This window comes from Teleopsis dalmanni, chromosome 2, assembly GCF_002237135.1.
Source record: "Teleopsis dalmanni isolate 2A chromosome 2, ASM223713v2, whole genome shotgun sequence".
NCBI classification, from domain to species: domain Eukaryota; kingdom Metazoa; phylum Arthropoda; class Insecta; order Diptera; family Diopsidae; genus Teleopsis; species Teleopsis dalmanni.
Genome location: NC_051847.1, coordinates 196,856,970 through 196,870,013, shown reverse-complemented (window position 1 = coordinate 196,870,013; position 13,044 = coordinate 196,856,970).

Here is a 13,044-nt window from a genome sequence, read left to right as displayed (position 1 = left end):
TGATGAAGGCTATCTTACAATCACGATAGCTAAACGATATCATCTATTCACTTAATATGAATCCTGAAGCATACCGATATTAAGCAAAATTGCAGTGCCGATGAACTAGCCAGACAGGGTAAAAAACTCGCCGAGGGCGTTGACAGAAGTAGTATCGTTATATCTAATGCCATTTGAAAATTCTTTTTAAAGAACAATGTCATTCGGAATGACAGAAATAATAAAAATATGTAAATATATCCATCATATTCGTATATATATACATTTATACACATATAATATATATAACTTTACAAATATAAGCTATATGAATAAATAGATCATGTAAAATACATAGTCGTATGCATTATTGAAAGATTAATTATATCTGTTGCATTTGGAAAAACGGTATTTATCTGCAGGATATAGAATAGCCAACAATTCTAATATAATATACAACATAATATAATATGTCACTCATTTGAAATTAATCTGATTGCCTTTGTGGAAGTACACAACACTTTTCTCAATAATCTTTCAGTCTTTTCTTCTCCTACATAATATATTGATAAATATTGGAGGAACCAGTTCTTGAGCTTTCGTAACAAAGTATAGAAAAAATTCACTTGTCATGGTATTAAAGTTTATCACAATATCATACGCGATACAGAAAACTAAAAGTATGTTCTGATATATTAAAAATAATAGTGGGTACGTAAATCATATGTACTTTAATATATTAAATATACTTGCTTTTATATTATTCCTTATTATTAAAAGGAATAATGATACAACGAGGCTACCATAACTATTCCTGGAAAAAATGTTCTCAGCTAACCCAAATAAATTAAGGCTAATAATATCTCTTGGTTGAAGACTACAGATCTCATAAAGTTTAATAGATCCGTACAGTCTTACATTGAATTATGTAATGGACAGTTCAATTAACCAAGTCACTTAGATCCTATGGTAATACCACTACTTAATATAGGATCATAACTGTAGCATATAGAGTTATTGGACTTCATAATTGCAGTCAAGATTACTGGTAGTTTCACTTCGGATTTCATCAAATCTGCAGGTACTGACAGGTGTTCGCATCTAGAAAGGTGGCAGTTAACAGAAGCATATCTAATTCAGAAATGCATAATTAATCTGAGTTCAGGAGTATGTTTAGTCTGAGATACATATTCATAATTGGAATGAATTGTTTTGAGTATTGAAATTATTGGAATTTTTCTAAAATTGTTCAGCATAAATTTACTCTGCTTTTTAAAGAAACTGCAGTTGTTCTTTTTGGGACCTTTAGTCCCATTGTGAAAAGGTGACAATTAACAGTAGCATGTCCAGATAAGAAATATGTAATCAATCTGAGTTCAAATATTTTTACCTTCAGAAATCCTAACATTATTGTTGTGGAGTTGAATCATCTATTTAAATCACTCAGATGATTGGAATTTGCCTTTTGCAAACAGTTTTTATGTGATGTTTCTAACTATTGATATAGTCTAATAACTAGATGTTACGCAAAAAGATTCAGAGTCTAGAACCTTTTGAGTAAGTGCACCCTCTTTTGCAATATTGTTTACTGTTACGTTATCGATGGTTAAATATCATATGCAGGCGATAGTTACTCGGATTGTACTAGCCAACTCATACTTGAGATTTTTACAGCTTCAAAATATTTGGCTTGAAGAATATGTTTTCTCAGACAATGTACTTAATATCACTTATAGTAAAGTAAACTATCTATGATTTAGTTAAGGCTCGGTATGAAGCTTATTTGAAAAGTTACTGGTATGCATGACTGGGGTTACTGGTAATATATGTGAACTCGATTTATACTTATATGAGTCAGAGAAATTTATATTCAGTTTAACAATTATAATGTTTGAATTTAAGTTTAGTACTTCAACCATAGTACTAAGGATATATTTTATAAATAAAATTTCAAATGAAAATTTAGTTGTAGTTTCAAGTACAACAATTAAAAATACTTTTTTTTCTTATTCATAAAAATGTTTTATTACTACTCAGTATAGAGTACTAATAGATAGATTATTGTGAATATGTGTGGGAAGTTACTTTAGACAGAAATACGAATAAAAAGGAAGAAATTTTTTTAACAACACACAATAAACTTCATATCTCTAAAATTCAATTAAGAAACTTTTTATTAGCAATATCTTGCAGATAACTGTTTGATGTTACTCGTATTAATTAAAAATACGTGTCGGAAATTTTGAGTCAATCAGTTTTGTTTTCACGTTATCCATAATATGTAAAATAGCTAATCTAAAATACCAATTATTCATTTATGTAGCCATACTTTTTCCATATTTCCTCAAAACTTTATTACCTTTTATCAATTTTATTGTTACAGCAGCTTAATGCATTAATCTAACACCACCTACACTATACACAATACACAATACAGATTACTTGGCAGGGGATAGACAGCAACGGCTTTTCCGAGTGAACAAAGAAAAATGAAAAATCTTAAGTTTCAACGTGGGCTCCGCTACTTTATCATAAATAAAATGTTTGAAGAAACAGTGAAATATTGTCGGAGCGAATAGGTTATATTTGCAAACATAATAAAATTTTCTGATTTTATTTTCCTAACAAGTTGAAGAATCTTAATGCATTTTGACTTCCTGAAGCTTTTTTATTATAAGATACGCCTAGCCACTACTAAGCCACAATGGACATAGATGTACTTTTGTGGCATAAAGTAAAGAATCATTGAGCTGAAATTACAGATATTGTATATGAGAAGACTTGGTTACTCTTGCCTTGCTTAGATAAACAAAGTTACTTTATAAACTGAATGCGAATGACTTAAATGCAGAGTTCATGAAAAGGCCAAAAAGCAATGATATGCGTGCATTTTTTTATGGAAATGTGCATAATATCAGCATTTATTTTCAACGCGATAGCTTCTTACTAAAGTGAGTAGTAGGAGCAAATCATTGAAACTTTAAGATATTTCTGATACCTAATTTGATATACAAATTCAATGAATATTAACTTATGATGTGAATAAATTACACATGAAAGAATGTAAATTATTAAGTAAATGCTTTGGATTAGACTTTTTAACAAAAAGATAAACATAACTAAGAGTATATATTGACAAATGTTAGTAAGAAGAAAACCATTAGATACGAAAGATTACAGTACGTTTAAGATATTCACTTGAGAGAGAGAGAAGTTCTTCTTTCTTTCATTCTCCTCCTCTGTTTTTTCTATATCTTGTCGAAATCGTTCAGTCCAAATTATATAGGGTTGGTTGGTTGGAGTGGCGGCCTTGTATCTCAAAAATCCCACTTAAGCACAAATAATGGCCCATTGTGGTACCACAGGAGTTACGTTGATTTGTATAAAGATTGCAATCAGTATACATTCAACGTCGAAAGAAAGGTAACGACTCTCCTATTAGGTAAAGGAAAACCAACCTGACAGTTCTATGAACTTGGCTAGGTCCCTAACATTACAGGATGACAATTCAGTCAGGTCAGTTAGATAAGGATATCCAAGGGTTTTTAATCTTCTTCTGGCTAGGGAAGGACACTGACACATGAGATGGAGTACAGTCTCCTCCTCATCCTCAGAACCACAACCTCGACAAAAGTCAATAAAGGGGAGACCCAGTCTCATAGCGTGCCTTCCTATTACCCAGTGTCCCGTCAGCACAGATACCGTAGTGCTGAGCAGGTTTCACTTAGTTGAAGTAGCTGACTAGTTCTTTTCTTGTCTAAGTTCGGCCAAGTCAACCTAGAAATCTGACATTGAGGTTCGTCAGCCCAGTATTGCCTGGCTATGCTCAGGTATTTTCTCTATTTTGTCGAAATCGTGCAGCCTAAATTATAAAGAGAACTTTGTGTTGTTATGATATATCAATACCAAGTCTTTTATCTACGAAATCCAACAATTGATATAAGAGCAAGATAACAAAATTATTGTAATCTGGAACGTATTTTTATTTATGGAAATAAAAATACTTGTTACTTCAGCTGGTTTTAATGTTTAAGTCTTGTTTTAGTTATGAGAAAACAGTTGAAAAAACAAATCTAAGCAAACTATTTATATAGCTTACATTGCAAACTTCGATTCTTACATTCGATTCTTTCATTATAGTTGTTCGTTTAATTTTATAACGTAATTATAATCTGTAAATGAACATCAGATATTCTGTCGTATACTAGTATATATTTTCTGACTAGGGCTAGGATATATACAACCTTTTAAAGATTCTTATAGCTAGTTCGAGAACGAACACTAGAATTCTTTTTATATTTTTCTATTTCTTCAACAAATACTACTAAATACAATATGGAGAAATCTCTCATTATCAGTAAAAAATGTGCAAGTTTGTTCCACAGCTAGTCCATATACGAATAGTAGATATCTGTCTGTTAAAACAACCATATACAATAGTAGGGGATAAATAATAATCTAGTCAAGGTGTAAAGAGGGATTTTGAAAATACCTCGAGTTAAAAAGAGTACAAGTGTTTAAGTGCACTAGCTCAAAACAGCTTCAACATAATAATTAAAACAATACAATAATACAATAATGTTTATTAATACAATAATATACTATATGTCAAATTTTCATAGATCTTTTATTTTTATAGCCAATTCGTAAACGAATAGCAAATTTCTATTTACTTGAGTTTACAGTTTAATATACTTTGTGGAGAAGCCGTGTTGAGATAAAGATAAAAAAGCTATTGCTACAATATCGATACCTTATTTAAGATCAAAACTTTGCTCACTAAGGCCGCTAATGACGATAATTTACCTTACAAATATATAAAAGAATTCATTATAAATTAATCAATTGATTTAAGGCAAAAATTTCGAATGCAACTCTTAAAAATAAATTTTTCACAAGGGATATTAGCAAAATTTTAAATTTTTGTGATATCTGTTATATATAAAATAATAACGAACTAGCTATGTTATATGCATAAATTAACTTTCACCAATGAAAACGAACAAATTTTTATTTCATTAACAAAAGTAGTTTTAGCTACAGTGGAAACATGTTATAAGCAATTTTTAATTGTTGGATTTGATGATATAGTTTGTGTAGTGTAGATATCTTAGTTTGGATCTGTTGATTTAATAATTAAATCAAGTTTTTTGAGAATTGCTAGTTAATATAAGTAAGTATTGATAACAGATAAACTAATTCAATTTTTTCATATATGTATACATTAACTTAAAATATATTAACATCATGCAATGTTCAGTGCTTTATATAAATGATAAAATGTTGTTATTAAATGAGTCACATTAGGTTTCAATTCACTAAAGCATAAAACAAATCTGAGTTATTTTATGCTTGTCATATTCTTAAACAGTTTAATGCAATCAATTGATATTGAGTGATGCTTATCTTGCTGATTGGTCTTTTCAAACGAGTTCAAGAAACTTTTGTTGTGTTTCATGTTATTTATTAAAAATAGTTTAAACAAAATTAGCTTAGTTGTCATTTAATGATACATAGTATATAAAATGCATTTTTTTTGTTTTTTTCATATATATCAGTACAACAAAACCGTCAAGCGTTGTATCAATTTTTTTTTTTTTGTTACTTGAAAGTTAAAAATAAATAAAGAACTAGAAACGATTAGAAAGAAATATGGCTTTATGATTTGTTGACTTCGTTGCGTTGGTAATTGTATAGTTTGTACCTATGTAAACTTTTATATAAACCTACAAAAGCTCTAATATAAAGTTACGATTACTTATGACCGTTCAAAATTATTTATTTGTTTTCTATTATTGTTTCATTTTTTTTTTCTATATTATTTTTTGTATAATTTGCGCGTTCAAAAATCGTGAAATCGTGTTAAGTGTAATTTTAAATTTTTACTAACGTTGTTCGATGTATAATCATATTCTATACAACTAAAATTTAGTCATATTTTTTTATTAAAACATTATTATAATTTTTTCTTTTTTTTTTTTGTTTTATGTAAAAAAACTTATTTGAATAACAAAATAAAAAATATATAAAAAATTTATACACAAAAAAAAATATTAAAAAAATTTCTTTTTGTAATGGGCGTTAAAATTGTTTGTAAACACACCAAGTATGGCGCTTAAGTCTTTCGTTAGACTGCAACGCAGACATTTCAGACAGTACATTATTCGCCACACAGCTGAGGCAACACATTTTTGTTGCTGCAACCTTTTGCAAAAGCCTTTAAACACTTTTGGCAAATTATTGTTTGCGTGTAAATTTCTAACAAATTTGTTTTAAATTTGTTTTACTTACCAATTTATTTAAAGTTTACAAACTAACTTAGCTACTCTTTTTTTTTTTTTGTTTTTATTTGTTTTTTTATTTTTTTGTTTAGTTATTTTTTTGTTATGTTTATTAAGTCCGCAACGAATTTTTTAATCTAAATGCAATTTTCTTTTAGCAACATTAATTTTGAGATTTCTTATCTGCAACCAATCAAAAATTTTGCCTTAAGCGTATCGATAGCGCTACTAATCCAATATTATCTATCTTAATGTGGATAGGCTGTTGCATGGCCTGGCTATATCTAAATTTATTTACACCCATTAAGTGCTGGAAATTTTTTTTCGCTAGTGTTGTAAGTTAAGTGGCTTTATATGGTGTAGTTTATTCTGTGTGGTGGTAGGTATGGTACATTGTAAGTATTTTGTGTGTATTTTATCTGTTCAATAGATTTTCTTTATTTTTCGTTATGCATTTTTTTATCATTAACGCATTACCGTTATGGAGAGAATTTTCCACATTTTAAATTGCTTGTTTGCTACTGTTAATATTATTTTGCGATATAATCTAATTTCCGCTCTATTCTACTCTACCATATTCTGTTCTATTCTATTCTATTCATTTCTTAATTTACATAAATTTATATTTTATTTTGTTATGCGAGTGGTTTTTTACTTTGTGTTTGGAAAATTAGAGCGCATTAAATTATTTTAAACAAGTGATTAGATAGAAAATTTATTTTATTATGTATACTTCGAGTGATAAATCTGCATATCAGCGTAGAGAAATTACGTTTTATGCTGCAAAAGTAAAAATTACGTTCAAATTATACCAACTAAATAAAATGAGTTAAACACAGACAGTTCACTGAACTATGACAATAGTAGAGTTTGAGAGGGGTTAGAATTGAATATAGGAATATCATTGTGAAACAAAAGAATTTCAATAAATTAAACGTATGTAAATAACAAGTACTAAAATTAAAAAACTGTTGCTGTTAAAAGTTAAGATACAATTATGGAAGGGAATGAATGCTTGGAACAAATAATGACAGATTCAGTCTTATATATATCAAAGATTAAGAACCGTGCCAACGTGGTGGGATAAGATCATAGATCAATTGCGATAAGATTTTAGTTGGCAGAATATGATGAAAAAAACTTTAGAAAGAATGGACATATCTAAATCTTAAACTAAATTATATTAAGTGCAAGAACTCATGCCATCTCAATGAGAAGGAACCACAGAGTAAATGATATACGATTTTGACTGGGAGAATGAAATGCTGCGAATATGAAGTGTGGGATATGTTGAGTATTTCTTATTCCTAACTCAACAGGATAAAGTAACGTATTAATTGGATTCAGATAAGGGTGAGCAATTGAAAAATTTTACAAGGGCGGTTTGAAAAGTTAGTGACTTTTTGAATAAAACAAAGCAAATAAACATTTTATTTTTCTGCATAATCACCTTTTAGCTCGATACATTTAGTCCAGCGTTTTTTTAATTTTCTTGTTCCCTCCAAATAATAGGTTTTCTCAAAGCTCTCAAAATACGCGTTTGTTTCAATAATGACTTCTTCATTCCACTCAAATCTCTTACCGCCCAGCTATTTCTTTAGGTTTGGAAACAGAAAATAGTCGCAGGGGGCTAAATGTGGAGAATATGCTGGATGGGGTAGCAGTTCGTATCTCAATTCGTGGATTTGGGATCGTAATGCTTAATCAGCACACGAAATTCACTTTTAGTCTTTTAGGATACTAATAGTCTATTAAGATACTAATAGTCTATTAAGATACTATAGATACTATTTATAGTATTTATTAAGATACTAAAGGTCTATCAGGAGGATTTCAAATAGTCTATAAGCACACTATTAGGAATTCTCTTGGTGAAAACTTTAAATAATTTCGACGTAACGACTTAAAAATAAAAATAAAATACACAAACAATTGTCATTTGAAATATAAAATTGTAAAAATATAAATCATTTAGTAGTCAACATTAGAGAGATGAATTCTATTTAGAAATGGAACTGACATTCGAAAGGAAGGTGCTGAGAAAGATATATGGTCCTATCCGACTGAACCACGAAGAATTTCGTCGATATACGAACGTTGAGATACTACAACTTTCTAACGTTGAAGATGCTGTAAAGTACGCAAAGTCGCAGCGCTTAAGATGGTTAGGACACGTCATGAGAATGCCGGTCGATAGACCGACCACAAAAGCGAATACTACATGTCACACCGTATAATGACCGCAGCAGAGTTAGACCACGTATAAGATGGCTGGACAGAGTGACAGACGACATTAGAAAAATGAGTATCTAAAACTGGAGGTCTAAAGCAACATGCAAAGCAGAATGGAGAAAGCTGTTTGATGCAGCTAAAGCTTACCCCAAACTGTAACGCTGATGATAACGATGATATAAAATCCAAAACCAATCAAATTTGTGCTGGAAACATAACAATATCTTTGATATTATATCCCTTATATAGCCATGAAGTGACATCACAGACTGTTGCAAATTTATACAAATATGATACATAAAAATTATGATGTTCACTTTGACTAAATAAACAAATAAATATTTTTTTATTAATTAAGCTTGATTCAAATTCGTCAAAGAAATTTTTTCCGCAAAATGTAAAAAATAAAACTTACGGTTAGGAAAAAGCATTAAGTAACGCGGTTTATTTCAAAAGATTGCACATAAAATCGCAGTAAATAAATTTGCAAAAAATTGTGTAAATATTAAAAAATAATTTTTATATATTTGCTGTAATATATGATAATATTTTCTTATTTACTAAGTGAATTTAAGATAAAGAAGTTTAAACTTTAAACAGAAATGGTTAAATTTGTGAAGGAAATAATAAAATGCAATTTAAAAGCGTCGAAGAAATAAATGCCAAATCATTAAAATTAAATTGTTTTTCATTTGAAATGATTTGCTTTTCTAATTTAAATGAAAATGCGTGAAAATTAACTGCAAATCTAAGCAATTTCCTTATAGCCATTCTGTATATTTACGCCCTAAACAATGAGGAAGAGGCAGGCAGGCAATACAATTTTTTTTTTTGTCAGCATCGAAATGAAATGCATTTTTAAGTGCGGCGTTGCATTTGAGTGATTTTAAATGATTGTTGCAGCAGCAACAGTAACAACAACAACAATACAAATAACAAACAACAGTCAAAACAATTAAAAAGTGAAAAAAAAACAAAAAATTTAAAATAAATAAAAAAAATAAAAATGTATTCAAAATACAGTGAAACATTGGGTATGTGAACTAATTTCTTTTTTGTATGAAAAATAATATTTAAACGCGGGTGCATGAGAAATAAACAGAAAAAAAATAGCCATGGGTTAATTTGTAATTCATTAAAATGGTAGCTTAAAACTACCCTACAACTATTAACAAATGTAATTTTATAATAGAATTTGATTAAATAACTATTCATCTCTCTAGTAATTCCCAGACCTTCAAGCGTGCCGAAGAGTGGTGCATATGTTTGCGATTACAATTTTGTAGGGTTGAAAATTATTTATTATTAAATTATTTAATTTCACACGTTATGTGCTTAAGTTTTATAAAAATTGATTTTACAATTTTTTTTTTATAAAATTAATTTTTCTTAATATTTTGATAGTTTAAGCAAAAAAATTAATTTAAAAAAAAAGAGGCATAAAAATGTCAAATTGCAGAATTTGCCGGTTTATCTTTTTCTAACCTCATTTTTATAACAGAGTTACAAGCAAATTTTCGATGTAATAAATTTTAATTACCAGTCAATAAGAGTAGCCTTAGTCTGTAAGCCTGCGACAGAGTTACACCTCAACAGCAGATTAAAGCCGTAGTTCGACGACGAGCACCTGAGAGGTCGCGTGTTATTTGTCAATAAATTTTTAATGTTTACGAGCCTCGAATTTCGTTATTGGTGCCAACAGCAACAGCAACAGTAACAGCAACAGCAATAGCCACGGCAATAGCAACAAACAGCAGCAGCTGATGGCATTTGTCGCATCTACAGATAACGGATGCAGATAACAAAAAAATTAAATTAACTATGAGTTGTTTTTTCTTTTTTTTTTGCCTCATCTTTTAACTTCTGTAATCTGAGCTGGTACAACAAAAGAAAATCAGCGGCAGTTAGAGGAACAGTAGCAGAAGCACAGAGCACAGAGCACAGAGCACAGTACGTAGTAGAACAACACACAATACCACGCCACACATCAGCAACAGTCCGCAACAACAACAACGCAGAGTGAAAGCAATAGAATTATAGGGGCCCAAAAATCTTAACGATATCAGTGCCACATAAATATCTCTAATGGGCGTGTGAGCCTTTGTACAGCTCGTTTTGAGGCATTTGATGCTACTCGTGTTTATATGCGCCTTCAATGTATCTTGCCTGCCATTAGTAATTTATTAAATCGATACAAACTGACAGATATGTACTTTTTTATAACGAATTCATTTCATTGCACAAAGTTGTTGAGGTAAAAATGATTATTTTTTCATTTTGTTTCATTACACAGACTCAGCTTAACTATTAACTTATGCGGGTCAACCATGGCCAGCATAAAAATAATTTATATATTTTATTATGATTATTGGTGGTGGGTGAGGTTTTTGTAATTTCAATAAAAGTAAGTAAAATATTTGATTTTTTTATTTTTTATTTATTTTTTTTTTTTAATAATAAAGAAACAAAATCTTTGTCATGTAGTAAAATCCAGATTTTTGTTTATATATACATCTTGTAAAGAACCTTTTTTTCTCAAGCCGGGGTTTTTCTCGCCGGATCCCAGAGTCGTTACAAGAATATTTTTTCTCTGTAACCCTGAATCGTTCCGTAATTAAAAAACGGGCTATTTTCGTTAGTTTCGTGGTTTTTATTATTTTTCTCAAAATAAATTTATTACAATATTTATAGTTATACTTATGTACTAATGATATTTTATTGTAATTATAAATACGGACAATTAATATAACTCCTGTAAATAAGAGAACACAAAAGAATGACTAAAGGTAGGCTAGGAGACAACACTACCGACAGGGCTGTGTTGCTAGGTTCAGTGTTACCGACTGGGCTACACTGTGGGATTAGGAAACAACACTACCGACAGGGCTGTGTTGCTAGGTTCAGTGTTACCGACTGGGCTACACTGTGGGATTAGGAAACAACACTACCGATAGGGCTGTGTTGCTAGGTTCAGTGTTACCGACTGGGCTACACTGTGGGATTAGGAAACAACACTACCGATAGGGCTGTGTTGCTAGGAATCAGTTCTATGACTTAATAATTACCTCTGTGATTACCTTGTGAAGTGTTCTGCTTCACGACCTGTGATTGAACCTCTGGTGATGTGCACTGTTCGAAGTGCTGTGGCCAAGTCCCTCTGGTGATGTGCACTGCTCGAAGTGCTGTGGCCAAGTCCCTGTGTTTTACTTTGCTTCTCCTTTTATACGGATTTTATAGAACGGGATAACGGACTTCTGAGTGCATACTGTGTAGCTTTCTTCTAAGTTGTTATTGCTACTGATTTCGCTATGTTCTGCTATTGTTGTTCGCTGCATATTTATTATTAAAATTTGGCAAAAATAATTACCCTCAAAGAAATCGGAAGTATTATTACTTAATTTGTATTTTCAAGAGATTTATTGTTTCTCTTAATTTTGATAACTAAATTCTATGATAATTTATAATTACTTATTATTATCTTACTTTCTAAAATAATTCCTTTTACTTTATGAATACTTTATATATTTTTTCATAGCTTAAACTAATATTTTTTCCGTGGGTTTGGTTTTACTAATAATAGCTTAATACTATTGTTTTGTTTGTTTACAATAATAATAATAACTTCATGCTATATATATATTTTGTTTCGACTAAAATAGTTTAATTCTGTTGTTGGGTTTTTTTTATTTGTTTACTATAATCACTTCATGCTATTTTCAACTATCATAATTTATTTGTGACGTGTTGGAAAAAATCGTCACACTCCCTCCCTTCATTGGAAAGGGGAACGACCCGGATGGCACCAGAATTTGCTATGAGCACCTTATGTTTTTTCCTGATTTTGCACATAACAAACACGGCGACGGCCCCGTTTTAACTTTTGAGCGTCCCTCTGTATTCGTTTCCAAAGTTCTGCGTGCGGTGGTTCTGGGGCTAGTTTTGCAGCAAAATGAGCCTGAGCGTTGGATAGCGGATGTGTTTTGACTAAAACCATATCGCCAATCTGTGGTTTCCATGCTCTGGGTCGTAAATTATAGTGCTTGGCTTCTGTAACGTTTCTTCGGACTTTTGAATATTTTATAAAATTCGTCTTGGGCTGTGGTGACAATCTGATCGTTCTCCGGTTGGGTTGTACAACAAATTTTCGTTTGCCGTTGCTGGTTTTCTGTGCTGACTTTGTCATCTATTTGGAGACAACGTTCCTTAATTTGGTATGGTAATTGTTCCTGTTGGCCTTGTTGTGTTTCAATAAATTTTATTTGCTGTTGTACTATTTGCTCTTGTGTACCTTGTAGTTGTTGTAACTTTTGTACTTTGATAGGTCTCGGATCTTGCTGTGTTTTTCCTTTGATAGGTCTCGGGTCTTGCTGTATTTTCACTTCGATAGGTCTCGGATCTTGTTGTTGTACGATGTGTTCTAGCGTGTCTTGTGGTTGCTGTGAATCTCGGCTAGGTGTTGTATTGATAGGACTTGGATCTCGGTATTGTTGTAACTTTGGTGCTTTAGTAGATTTCGGATCTTGTTGTATTTTCACTTTGATAGGTCTCGGAT